General features: G+C 36.2%; 1 protein-coding gene across 3 annotated transcripts in view; it reads left to right on the forward strand.

Moving 5' to 3' along the window:
• atos (atos homolog atossa) overlaps nucleotides 1–12,158 on the forward strand; it is a 175,214-nt gene that overhangs the window by 103,176 nt on the left and 59,880 nt on the right. The window contains exon 1 of one of the 3 annotated variants that reach the window (XM_081735842.1): nucleotides 11,424–11,636. The exons of the other annotated variants lie outside the window; for them this stretch is intronic. The gene's annotated coding sequence lies outside the window, so the exon portion shown is untranslated. Of the gene's footprint in view, nucleotides 1–11,423; nucleotides 11,637–12,158 lie in introns of those variants that run through there. 3 annotated transcript variants of the gene reach the window in all.

Below are 12,158 nucleotides of genomic sequence, written 5' to 3' on the forward strand. Positions count from 1 at the left end.
ACTCATTTCGTAGTTGTAATTTTATCATATCATTATAATCATCATCACCCAGTATGATCAAGTTTTCCTAACGGGTGCGTCGTGCATTGAATAGCTCATGGAGTGTATAGCGAAATTTTAGAATTGAAAAATAAATTTCATGTCGTTCAGGCTATAACTACTTATTTTTACTATGAAGCTTCTGTGGAGACGGGGGCAACAGGCCCTTAGCCAGCCCAAAAATGTAGGGGGGCCCGATCCAACCATATTAGCCTATAGTTATAACAATTTGCAAGCCTGCCGTGAAAATTTTAGGGGGGCAGTAAATATTTAGGGGACCCGGCCCCCCATGGATACAGGCCTGGCAGGCATAGTGGCTTAGTGGTAAATTATTCACCTCTGGTGTAAGAGGTCGCTGGCTCAGAGTCAGGCCATGTTAGTTTGTGGTGGATAGCATCCTGTCAATGTTTTTTTTGGTTTCTCCCGTTTCCTTTTACATTATCATTCCACCAATTCTTTCGCAGTCATTCACTTTTATTAATCACCCCTGTCCTTTATCTATAGGGCATAATCGTGGGACGTTAACCTATAAATTGTATTTCATTTTCACTGTAAAGGCTATAATAATTAATAATAATAATAATAATAATAATAATAATAATAATAATAATAATAAAAAGTTTAGCAATCTGTGTTGCAGTGCCGTGGGCGTTCGTTCAATAAAGTGTATCGTTAGTCAAAAAAGGTTGGGAAGCGGTATCAATATTCAGAAACAGTATTCTAACCAGATTTTTTTCGTAGATTTTTTTACCCCTAAACACTTCCTTGAAAAAACTGCTGATATTTATTTATTGATGTCAATAAAGCGTGTCACAGTCAAATAATAGGTTGAGAAGCATTTAGTATCATTCTTCAGAACCATTTTGTAGTACTTCAATTTTCGGTTCAAAAAGAAAAAAAAAACTTACATAGGCGCTATTTCTATTTAAATTAATGTAAAAATGATACTACTCACTTCGGAAGAAACAAAATAGGCCCCAATCGCCACTATTGTGAATTAGATGGGTGGCATAGCCAAAAATATAAGTTGTTTATTTTCACATTCTATGTTATTGATAGTGTAAGTTACTACCGCATGTTATAATTAGAGATTATTATAAAGGCACAAATCTAGTTTGAAGAAAGGCAAATAAGCCGTACAGTGTATATAGGCTATATCTTATATGTGGGTGGAAATTTAAGAAAATAAGCCTGTGTGTGTATTCTTCCCCTTCCTGGTGTGCATAGACACTCATTAAACCTGATAATATGCTACTTCTACCGTACATTATTTTTGGGAAAATAAATGATATTCCTAATCTTTAATTACTGTTAAAGATACATGAAGAGTTGTTATATCATGGAAAACTTCCGAACGGCTGGGGCGGCAAAGTAGGCCAGAGACTGATAAATCATACACGTGTGTTGCATAAGTTTCTTTTTATCCGTCGTTGTGTATGTGTGTGACGGAGATTAAGTTGTCGAGGGGGAAGGGAGAGAGAGAGAGAGAGAGAGAGAGAGAGAGAGAGAGAGAGAGAGAGAGAGAGAAAGAGAAGACAGAACAGAGCGTTGGGAGATTGTTAGAGGGCGAATGGAGAACTTATTTCCAGCAGATCTTAACTGTTGATTCTGTCGAGCTTGAAGTAAATAGTATCCACACGTGTTTTCAAGCACTGGGACTTCGTATGCATTTTTTTTTTTTTTTTTAAATCAACCAGACAAATTCTTTCTATAGAACAGGTTACCAGGGAGAGGACTGACTAAGATTTCCTTTGTAGTTCTCGAGCTGTAAACCAAACAGTTGTTTCCGTGTAGTTTTAGAAGTACCCAATATTTGACACAATATCCTCACTTGATGTAAGTTTCTTTATTACCTTCCATAAAACGAATAGGCCATATAGCCCTGAAAGATTTCCAAGTATTCTTTTCTGTTTTTGAAAACATTCGCGGCAAATTTATTATATCACCTACGGTCAATGGCCATATATGTTTACGAGGAATACAGGAATAAAAGTATGACCTGAACAATTTTGTTACTGGGTAGCATGAACCATAACATAAGATTTATATAGGCAGCGAAGCACTAAGGATAGAAATAGGATAGAGATTCTTCACTAGGTGTTGGCGAGTATTATACTGGTAAGGCCGAGAATGATTTTTGTTATGCGAATATAAGTTTTCGATATTCGAATCCGTTATCCGAGTAATTGTTCGCATAATTATTCGTTATCCGAGTAATTGTTCGCATAATTATTCGTTATCCGAGTAGTTGCTCGAATAACTATTCGATATCCAAGTTATTGTTCGAATAACTATTTCATATCCGAATTATTTTTTTTTACTGTAGCGCCAGGCACATAATTGTGCTGTAGTCTTCATAGTTTGAATAATCGTTCCGCTCCAAAGCTCCTGAGCGCTAATAACCGGAATTTTTTCCAGCGCACCTTTTGAAGTTTTTTTTTTTTTTTTTTGTATACTATAATGACAAAAATGGAAAGGCCATGGTAGCTCAGTGATACAGCACTCACCTCTAGTACGTGACATCCAAACTCCGGTCAAGTGGACTTTGTGATGCCTAATCGCCGGACGTTAAACTCAGAGGATAATTTAAACATTTTGTTCTTCTGACCTTCCAGTTTGTCTAACATTTACTCCATTCTTTAAAATTCATACCCTAATAATGAACGACAAACTTCTCAGTCTGTGCGTCACCGTAATCCTAATAGTAGCTAACAGAAGCCGCTAAATGTATCGCTTGCCTTGTATAACTTAGGCTCTTGAATAGCTACGGTGTGAAGTTTGGGATATTACTGGGCAAAATAAAAATAAATTAGTAAATAAGGTTACATTTCTTTCTTTAAAAAAATAGAAACAATTAGACCTTTTTAATGCTGCATTATTTCAATCTTTAGTGTACAGTGGGCCGGAAGGCTGAGAGGAACTAGTAGTTACACTTTGAAAAAATGAGCACTAAAAATATTTGTTAAAAAGAAGTTTGTTCCTCTCGAATTCAGTTAACCCTTAACGGTTCACTATATTTTCTGTCTGTTTCCGGCACTGCTTGCAAAACAATATATCCACAGACTACCTTCCGCGTAAAATTTACCAGAGTTGTCACAAGGAGACAATAGATTCTCTGGATCGCGGAAAACATGTACACAAATAACCACAAGGAACAATACCTAAAAATAATAGTCTTCAAACGCAATAGGCAAGATCAAAACATGTGTAACCAAATGGTTACGAAAACTCGTTAAGGGTTAAAAAGCACTTCGAAGAGTAGATTGGAGCAAATCGATGAAAAGAAATCCAGCAGAATATGGTGAGAGTAAACTGACCGTAGGAGACCGGTGTTGTGATAGGAACAAAATAGATCATTTCTAATTGAAACAATTTACGAAATATTTAGTACAATTTTTTTTCCAATTCATAGTGTAATGCTATATTATAAATTAGGCGTAATGATAAGTTGCATTAAAAAAAAAAAAAATACAATGGTTATGTGAAAAGTTTCCATGGTTTTTTGGTACATATTTGAACAAAAAATTTCTTTATTGAAAATCAATATTTATCAAGTGTATATTGACTATTATTATCTATGACCTTTTGCCATTTTTCAGGTAGCTTCATAATTCCATTTCTGTTGAACTTCAGTGGTTTATCGTCGAAAAATGTGCATAAATGATTTTCAGTGGCACTTCGGTCGGCCTTTTTTTTTTTAACCATCAAGAGTTTGGCAGAGATCGAAACAGATGGTAGTTAGACGGTGCAAGGTCCGGGCTATACGGTGGATGCATCAAAACTTCCAACCAAGTTCCGTCAATTTGTTCCGAGTTATCAAAGATTGTGGGGCCTTGCATTGTCATGATGGAACACAACTCCCTTTCTGTTGGCCAATTCTGGTCGCTTTTTCTGGATTGCTTCGTTCAAACAGTCGAGCTATGCAGAGTACAGGACCGAATTCATGGTTTCGTCAGGTTGCAGCAGCTCATAATGGACAATTCACTTCCAATCCTACCAAACACTCGACATAACTTTGTTTGTCGACAATCCAGAGTTGTGTTCCAACATGATAATGCGCGGCTACACGCATCTTTGACGACTCGGAACAAATTGACGGAACTTGGTTAAGTTTTGATGCATCCATCGTATAGCCCGGACATTGCACCGTCTGACTACAATTTGTTTCGCTCTCTGCAAAACTCTCCTAGTTAAAAAAACGACCGAAGCGTCGCTGAAAATCACTTGGCCAAATTTTTCGACTATAAACCACAGAAGTTCTACACCAATTAAATTATGAAGCTAGTCGAAAAATGACAAAAGATCATAGATAATAATGGTCAATATACACTTGATAAAAATTGATTTTCAATTAAGAATTTTTTGTTCAAAAAATGTACCAAAATACCGCGGAGACTTTTTATATGACTCTTTATTTTATTTATAGTATACTGCGCTTGCCGAAAATTTGTAAAATTAGAGATCGTTATCATCCGAGGTAACATTAGTTCTATCTAATTCGATTTACCGAGACTGTACTGTATGTGCGATTGATGAAAATAAAAAGAAACTAGAAGGAATATTTATTAGGGACAAACGTAGTTCAACAGCATAAGACTTGACTTCTATCTTAACTAGTTGTTCCCCGCAAGCCTTCGGCATGTTTCCAAGTTTTCTCCAGGCTATCGATATCTCTTGGCGTCATGTAGGAGGCAGTGCAGCTAGCGACAACTATTAACCTGCTGGAAATTAGTGTGACTTAAGAGTACAAGGAAAGGATTAAGAGTATTTTAATAATTTCACTGCACCCGTAACTCGTTAACTGTGTTAAAGTTGGCATATTAATATTACTCACGGACTGATTAATATTACTCACGGACTGATGTGTTTTTCCTTTATAAATAAGGATTGCTGTGGTTCACAATGTATGTTTTGTGTGTGTTGTCAAAGTCCTGATCTAGCACATCCTAAAATATCTTCTTTTGTTTTGAATCACGTGTAGGCCTACGTGGATTTTTCGCAGTCACGTGATAATTAGAAGGAAAATAAGCCAACTCGACCTGTTTGCTGACTATCTGCTTTTCCACTTGTGTGCTTGCTTTCCTCTTCGGGCGAGAGCCAAACTTCGAAATAAATTTGTTTTTCCCTGGGACCAAGTTGGTTGGGATCCTGCCCTAGTACAAGGACAAGAGAATGGGTCTTATCTAGCAACTTTCAAAACAGTCGCTATGTTTGTTTTTCCTTTTTAGGTTGCTTTTAACCAAATAGTTCAAAGAGGCCAAGATAATTTCGTACATGGTCGCTTTCTTTCTTTTTTCTTTTTCTGTTAAGTGACTGTCCGTGAATTAACTGCGTATTATTTGAATGAGCGCTTGCTTCTTTGCGATACAACACATGCACAGTGAAAAGTTTATATTTTAGTAATGTCCAAAACCGATCTGACCTAGGGGTGTACATATTTTTCCTCAAGGGCTTCGGCGTAGATCTCTCAAAATTACAATTGTTCTTCCCCCCTCCTTAAAAAATCTCGAGTTTATACCATTTTTACAGGGAAATTTTCTCCCAAATAATACCATGAATGCAACTACACTCTAAAACTGCCTATGACACCACTGATAGAATTAGGACACATCGTGTACAAGAACTGACTATGACTGCAATTATTGACACGTTGTAATATTCAAATTGAGATCAACGAAAGCAAACACAGATAATATATTATTTGTTCAAAAAGCAATTAAAATTGTTTTTTGTCGCAAATACACTAAAATTGATCCGATAACGGAAACAATCTTTGTCAATACAATACTATCGTGTTTCCCTGAAAATAAGACAAGCCGATAATAAGCCCTAGCGTAAATTTTCAGATTGCCCCACTCCAGGAATAAGACCTATTCGAAATCTCTCGACTAAACTTATTTTACGCGTTTGTCCCAGCAGAAAGCACATTATAGTAACGGTTATGTTCCCGGGTTGACAGGAAGTGTACGTAAAAATGAATCATAATCCACCTTTTGGATAAATAATAATAATAATAATAATAATAATAATAATAATAAAATAAATAATTTAAGACTTGTTTATTTAATTTTCGATACATGGTAGTATTGAGCAGTGAACATTTTAAATTCATACAGCCAGCCTACATTGTAAGAATTTTCAGTAAAATTACAGTGAATTACTAACAATTTTTATGCCATGACATCATTAAGTTGCAGTGCATTCTAGGAATAATTTATACTGAAATATAATAATAGTAATGAGAGATTGTTATTAAAATAACGCACAGTAATATCTGTAAACGATTTGTTTATGTTAGTTTAACTTATTTCTCTGAGTTAGCCTAGCCGCATATTGACCAGAGGACAGGTCAGTCAAGCTGAAGAAGGAGAGTATACGGAGAGGGTTGTGAGTGCATTAACAGCATGTCACAATTGCAGCGTTGGAGAGGCCTTTTGTCAAGCACATTCTCGGGTATTTATATAATATATTCTCAAGCACATTCTCGGGTTAATATACGGTACAAAGTTTGTTCCATTGTTCAGTTTCTTACTTGTACTGTATCTGGCTGGGCTGTCATTTTCTCTGGTCAATATGTGGCTAGGCTTTCTTTTCACTGTAATTTCACAAAGATGCCTAAGCATTTTTGCCAGTGATTAGTTATAATTTTACAGAAAAATCTATTAGAACATGTATAACAAGTAGTATGTGTAGTGATGTTAAAAAAAAAAAAAAAAAAAAAAACTAACGAATGCCCAACCAAGAATGCTTATAACATTTATCCTATGATTATTTCTGTGTCGGAACCTCTAATACTAATAAAAGTTTTCCCCTATATTCCCCACCATTTATTTTCGTTAAGTAATATATGTATATAACATAAAGAATATTTTAAAAAAGTTAACGAGGAAAAAGTAAGAATTGCCTCAAAGGACCCCGTTATTTACAGGTATGACACAAATTTGCGCTTCAATTTGCGATAATAAACATAAAAGTAATAATTGTTTCGGGTTTTGCGTTGCGATCCGCCAATTTTACTAAAATAAATACATAATGAGGCCTGTGATTTTTCTTTTAGGCGAGAAACTGGGAGTTGAACAGTTAATTGATAATGCCACACACAGCTGTCAAGCACTCAAATTTCTGTACAATTTGAAAAAAAAAAACAAAAAAACATTAAAGCAATAATTAGTCTATTTAAGATCATTGCATAAGTATGAAATAGTGCATTTCTCAAAATTATAATTTTATTCGTTGTTACGGAGTTAGTTACAAACGATAAGAAAACATCAGGGGGGGGGAGACACTTATAGACGTCTTGCATAACTAAAAGTTCATTGCTCCATAACTTCATAAAAGAAATCGAGAAATTATAAGCCAAGGCCATTATTTATGTTTGTTCGTGAGCTTTACCTTGAAATAATACAGTAAGTCATACTAGAAAACAAATCTATTCATTCTGAGCGAGTGCTTCTGTTGCAGATGTCCCAGGTTCGAGAGCAAGATTATAGCTTTGGTGTGCAATTATTCTACATATGAAATATGTTCCAGTTTTGGAGTTTGAAATAATCTGATAGACTTGAAGTTTTTATTTATTTATAAACATTGTTAGGTATGTTAACAGTGAGAGGATCAAATGATTTGCACCAATGGCAGTGTCTCTGGGTGGAGTTTCCTCTTTTATAGGGATTGCGTTCTCGTTCTAACTTAGCTCTCTCGCTCCCTTGTACTGCGTGCATGGTGGATGTTGTTAGGCAGTGCGTGTTCGATCTGGTGCGTAGAATACAGCGTTGCCACATCTTCATACGCATATTATTTTTTATTTTATTACTTCGTATTTTTGTTTACTTTTTAACAATGATTTTAGTAAACGAATAACTTTATATCACAAAAATATTATAGAATAATAGTGATTAAACCAAAAATTTCCTTCATTTTTGTCCTGTTTTAAGCTGTGATTGAAAAGAAGTTTGTAAACGTACGGGGTAGCAAGTGGAAAATTCCAAGTGTTTTTTTTTTTTTTTTTTAGGTCAGTGTTGTTTATTGCTGGGATTTTTTTTTTTTTTTTTTTTTTTTGAGAGGTCACAGGAATCTCACCAATCTCTGGAAGAACATTGAGATGCACCACGCGACCTTTCTTTCTCGCAGATGAATGTAGTCACTGGCTTTTTTCTTTTAATCATTGACAATGGTGATGGACGCGGTCGTAAGAGCTTAGGGTCATTCTTCGATCTCCGGCAGTCACACGTGCATGCGATTGGTTTGTGGTTCTTTTTTTTTTAAGTGCTCGCTCTTGCGACTCTCCATTTGTTACATAAAATATTACTCACTAGAAGCTAAATCTACGTAATATTTTTTTTTTCCAGTAGAGCAAAACTTATTTCAGCAATAACTTTTGAAAATAGATGGGGCATTTTGACCGAAATTGGGCTTGAAATATATTAATTTACATTACTACGCCAGCTGAAAATCATCTTTTAAAAATGTAAGTGACCGTACTTCTTGAAGAGAAAGGAATTTCCAAAATTCATCACAATATAGGAACAGTTATTGGAACCGATCTATTCTCCGCAGTGCGGATATACTAATCTATTCTTATATCTTAGCTAGCATTCATGTAATTCATAGTACGGAACAACTACTACAATATTATACGAAGGAGCTTCTATTCGGTTAATAAGATTATCCCAACTTTGTGTCTTGCAAAGATACATTGTATTCACCAATAAGGGCGACTGATATAAAGAACGCAAACCAAAAGAAATTTTGAAGAGTAGCAAAGTTTAAAAATAAAGGTCGCACCATTTTTATAATTTGTTTTTAATCTAGAATAGTTCTGAAGAAGACTGGACTTCCTCCCCCCCCCCCCGCCTTTTAAGATCTCTAGTTTATGTGACAGTCACTTAAATTGCGTCAATTCTTTTATACAGGGTGGATCGTTTGTCTTAAAAGGATCTTATAACTGTTAAAAAGTTTCATACTTTTTATCAAGTAGTTTAATATTCAAATATCGACAGGGGTGTTGCAGGGCCGGATTAAGGGGTGCTATAGCCCCGGGCCTCTACTCTGATCAAAATCTCAACTGGATATCTAAAAAGAACGATGAAGATACAATCATCATAAAATATGAGCAAAAATATGAAACATATTCCCTTAACTTTCCTCCTGTACTTTCACAGAAATGTAGGCTATTAGGTGGTCAGCAGGGGTCACATATTTTTTGTAGCCGCGGGCCTCCAGATGGGTTAATCCAGTCTTGGGGTGTTGCAAACCCAGCATAAAGTCATATATTTTTAAAAATGGCACTATTACATTTCAAATTTCATATGCTGAACAAAAACTTACAGTACCACATTGATTATACAATGTTGTAAACTAAGGATGCTACAGCATCACAGATAACCACATTTAGAAGATCACTATGACAGTAATAACGCATCTGAGACGAACGGGACAGTACATATCGCAAGTACTTTAGTGTCGAATACTATAACGTATTTCTAACAAGCAGGAACAAAATTACAAGGGGTTGAAAATTTTGCTTCAAAATGATTTATTTTGAAAGTGTGCTTAGATAAGTATCATATCTGCTCACATAGATATTTTCCAATAAATGTATTTTTTTTAAATGCTGCTTCCGTCTTCTTCTATAACATTACAACAAGAATTTTTGGTGGTTATATAAGTTCTTGCAATTACATATATTTAAGCAGTGTGTCAAACTTTACTAATGTTCATCGTATCTCCGTGAGATATCAAGTTGCTGTGATTGAACTGAAACCATCTGAAACTGAAACCGCACTTTTTGTATATAAAATCTTCTGAAGAAAGTAACATTTTCAACCCCTTGTAATTTTGTTCCCGTTCGTCAGAAATAAGTTATATCGTGGTTATAGTATTCGACACTAGGGTATTCGCAATGTGATGGTGCCGTTTGCCTCAGGTGCATTACCCAATTATCTGGGTTGTCTGTGATGCTATAGCATCCTTAGTTTGCAACATTGAATGATTAATGTGGTATTTTTTTTTATTTAGCGTATAACATTTAAAGTGTGTAAGAATCTGACACAGTGTCATTGAAAAGGAAACTTTAGGATGGGTTGGAAACACTGTTAATCTGGTGGTATTGCGGGGTATGTCAAGGTCTTCCGCCGATGTTTGTATGTTACAAAATTTCATAATTTTTTATTAATTTGTTTAAAAGTTACGAGGCAATTTCAAGATAAATGGTCCACCCTGTATTAACGTATTCTCTAATCTATTAGATTAGCAGTTAGATACGCTTAGCGATAAATCACAAATACAGTAGAGTGTCGATTATCCGAAGTAATTTGGGGACTTGGGTGTTCGGAAAACTGGTTTGTTCTGATAATCGAACTGTACTGTACTGTACTGTACTTCTACAGCCAGTGCCAAACCGACAGAAGTGTGCTGATTGTTGAAACACAGCGACTGGCGGCTTGGCCGGTCAGCAGCGCCTTATGAAGGCCCATTAGAAGCAATGTTCCGCCAGCAGTGGCTCAGTGCGGCGACTACTGTGGGAAGCTTGGTTTGGGAGTGAGGGGGATGATGGACGGTAGGGTGGGAGAGTAACAGGTGCGAGCGAGTACACAGTTCGGTTAAGCGGTCGTTCGGTTGACCGACGTTCGGATAATCGACGCTCTACTGTATGTTGAGTAAGAATCGAATGAATAACCATGGTACATTAATTCTAAAGCAATATACGTATTTGCGAAGGCATTGTGGTCCATTTCAATAGCCTTCCTAGGACTAATGTAAAACTTGTCCTAAGGACCAGTGTATATTAAATTAAATGTATGATAAAATGATTGCACGCAGATAACCTCAAATAATTTGGACATTTTTTGTATACATAACATAGTTTTCAGGTATACTCAACAGAACTTTGAGAGGTGTAAAAGCTCCATCCCAGTGTTCGGGCGATTGATCTTCATACCATCACTAAGAGTGAACCTGTTGAGTCACAGATTGCTTTTCCTTCAGTCTTCGCTTACTTTCACATTAGCCATTCAGAGCGAAATGTTCATCGAGTATTGAGAGTGACAGGAAATAAATATGAAAAGAAGGAAAGTAACCACACCAGACAAGGAATAAGTTTCCAGCACACATATACAGGTGTGAAATCTCTCTCCCTCTCTAGCTGTCCGTCGTTCCGTGAAGAGCCTGCTAGCCCCGTAATCCAATGATTTTTCAGTTCAGCCAAGCCATCAGGCTCTCGGGAGATTGTATATGTAAAAGTGGCAACGTTGGAATCGAGTCAGCTGTAGCAGCTCAGCTGGAAGAAGACTCACGTGGAGATCCGCTGATGTAACGCCAGGGCTGCCAACATCTGCGCATGTCGGGTCAGTATTGGCAGACAGTATTCCCCTACCGTGCTCTGCTTCCTTTGTTGTTCAGCGAAGGACTTCACAGCCAGCGGGAGTTGCTAGATGTCAGTGAACGTGCGCGTTTGTTCGTTCGAACTGCTGCTTATAATAGTGTAATATTTACAAAGCTGGTATTTAACACCTACATTGATAAACAAAAGCAAGCAAGTGAAGTCAGTTCACTTGCACAGTGCTCATCTCTGTGAATGAAGTTCGTGACCTTCACTTTCTGTAAGTATTAGGTCAAATTGCAGTGTCTTGTCCAATGTGTGAAGAAAGAAAGAAAGAAAAAAAAAAGCGTAATACATAGTATTTGTCACTGCCTTTACCAAACCGTGCTTTGAGGACAGTTCACTTTCTATATTAGTGAATTCGAAGTATGTTTAATAGTCACAGTACAGTCCATCAAGAACAAAACCTTCTATTTCGGGTTGTATATTTTATAGTCAAAAACTGGGTCGTTAAATCTTCAGATCCATCACGCCATCAAAAACCCAAAACAGGAGCTACATTACACATCGGTTTACATTAACATAACTCAAATTTTGTATTCCAGTTTGCGGTAATCGGTGTTACATATTAATTCTGTTAGTTTGCGATATGTTAGTGACACAAATTTTGAGTTTGCGGTCATCTTTGCAACTTTCTTTAAAACATTCATTACCAGAGTTCTTTTTTAAAAAATCCATTCTGTTACTTCATACTGGGGTGTAAGATATAATTTTTTAAATCAGAATCAAAGAAAAATAGAAA

This window comes from Thermobia domestica, chromosome 13 (assembly GCF_964235325.1).
Source record: "Thermobia domestica chromosome 13, izTheDome1.hap1.1, whole genome shotgun sequence".
In the NCBI taxonomy this organism is placed as follows: Eukaryota; Metazoa; Arthropoda; class Insecta; order Zygentoma; family Lepismatidae; genus Thermobia; species Thermobia domestica.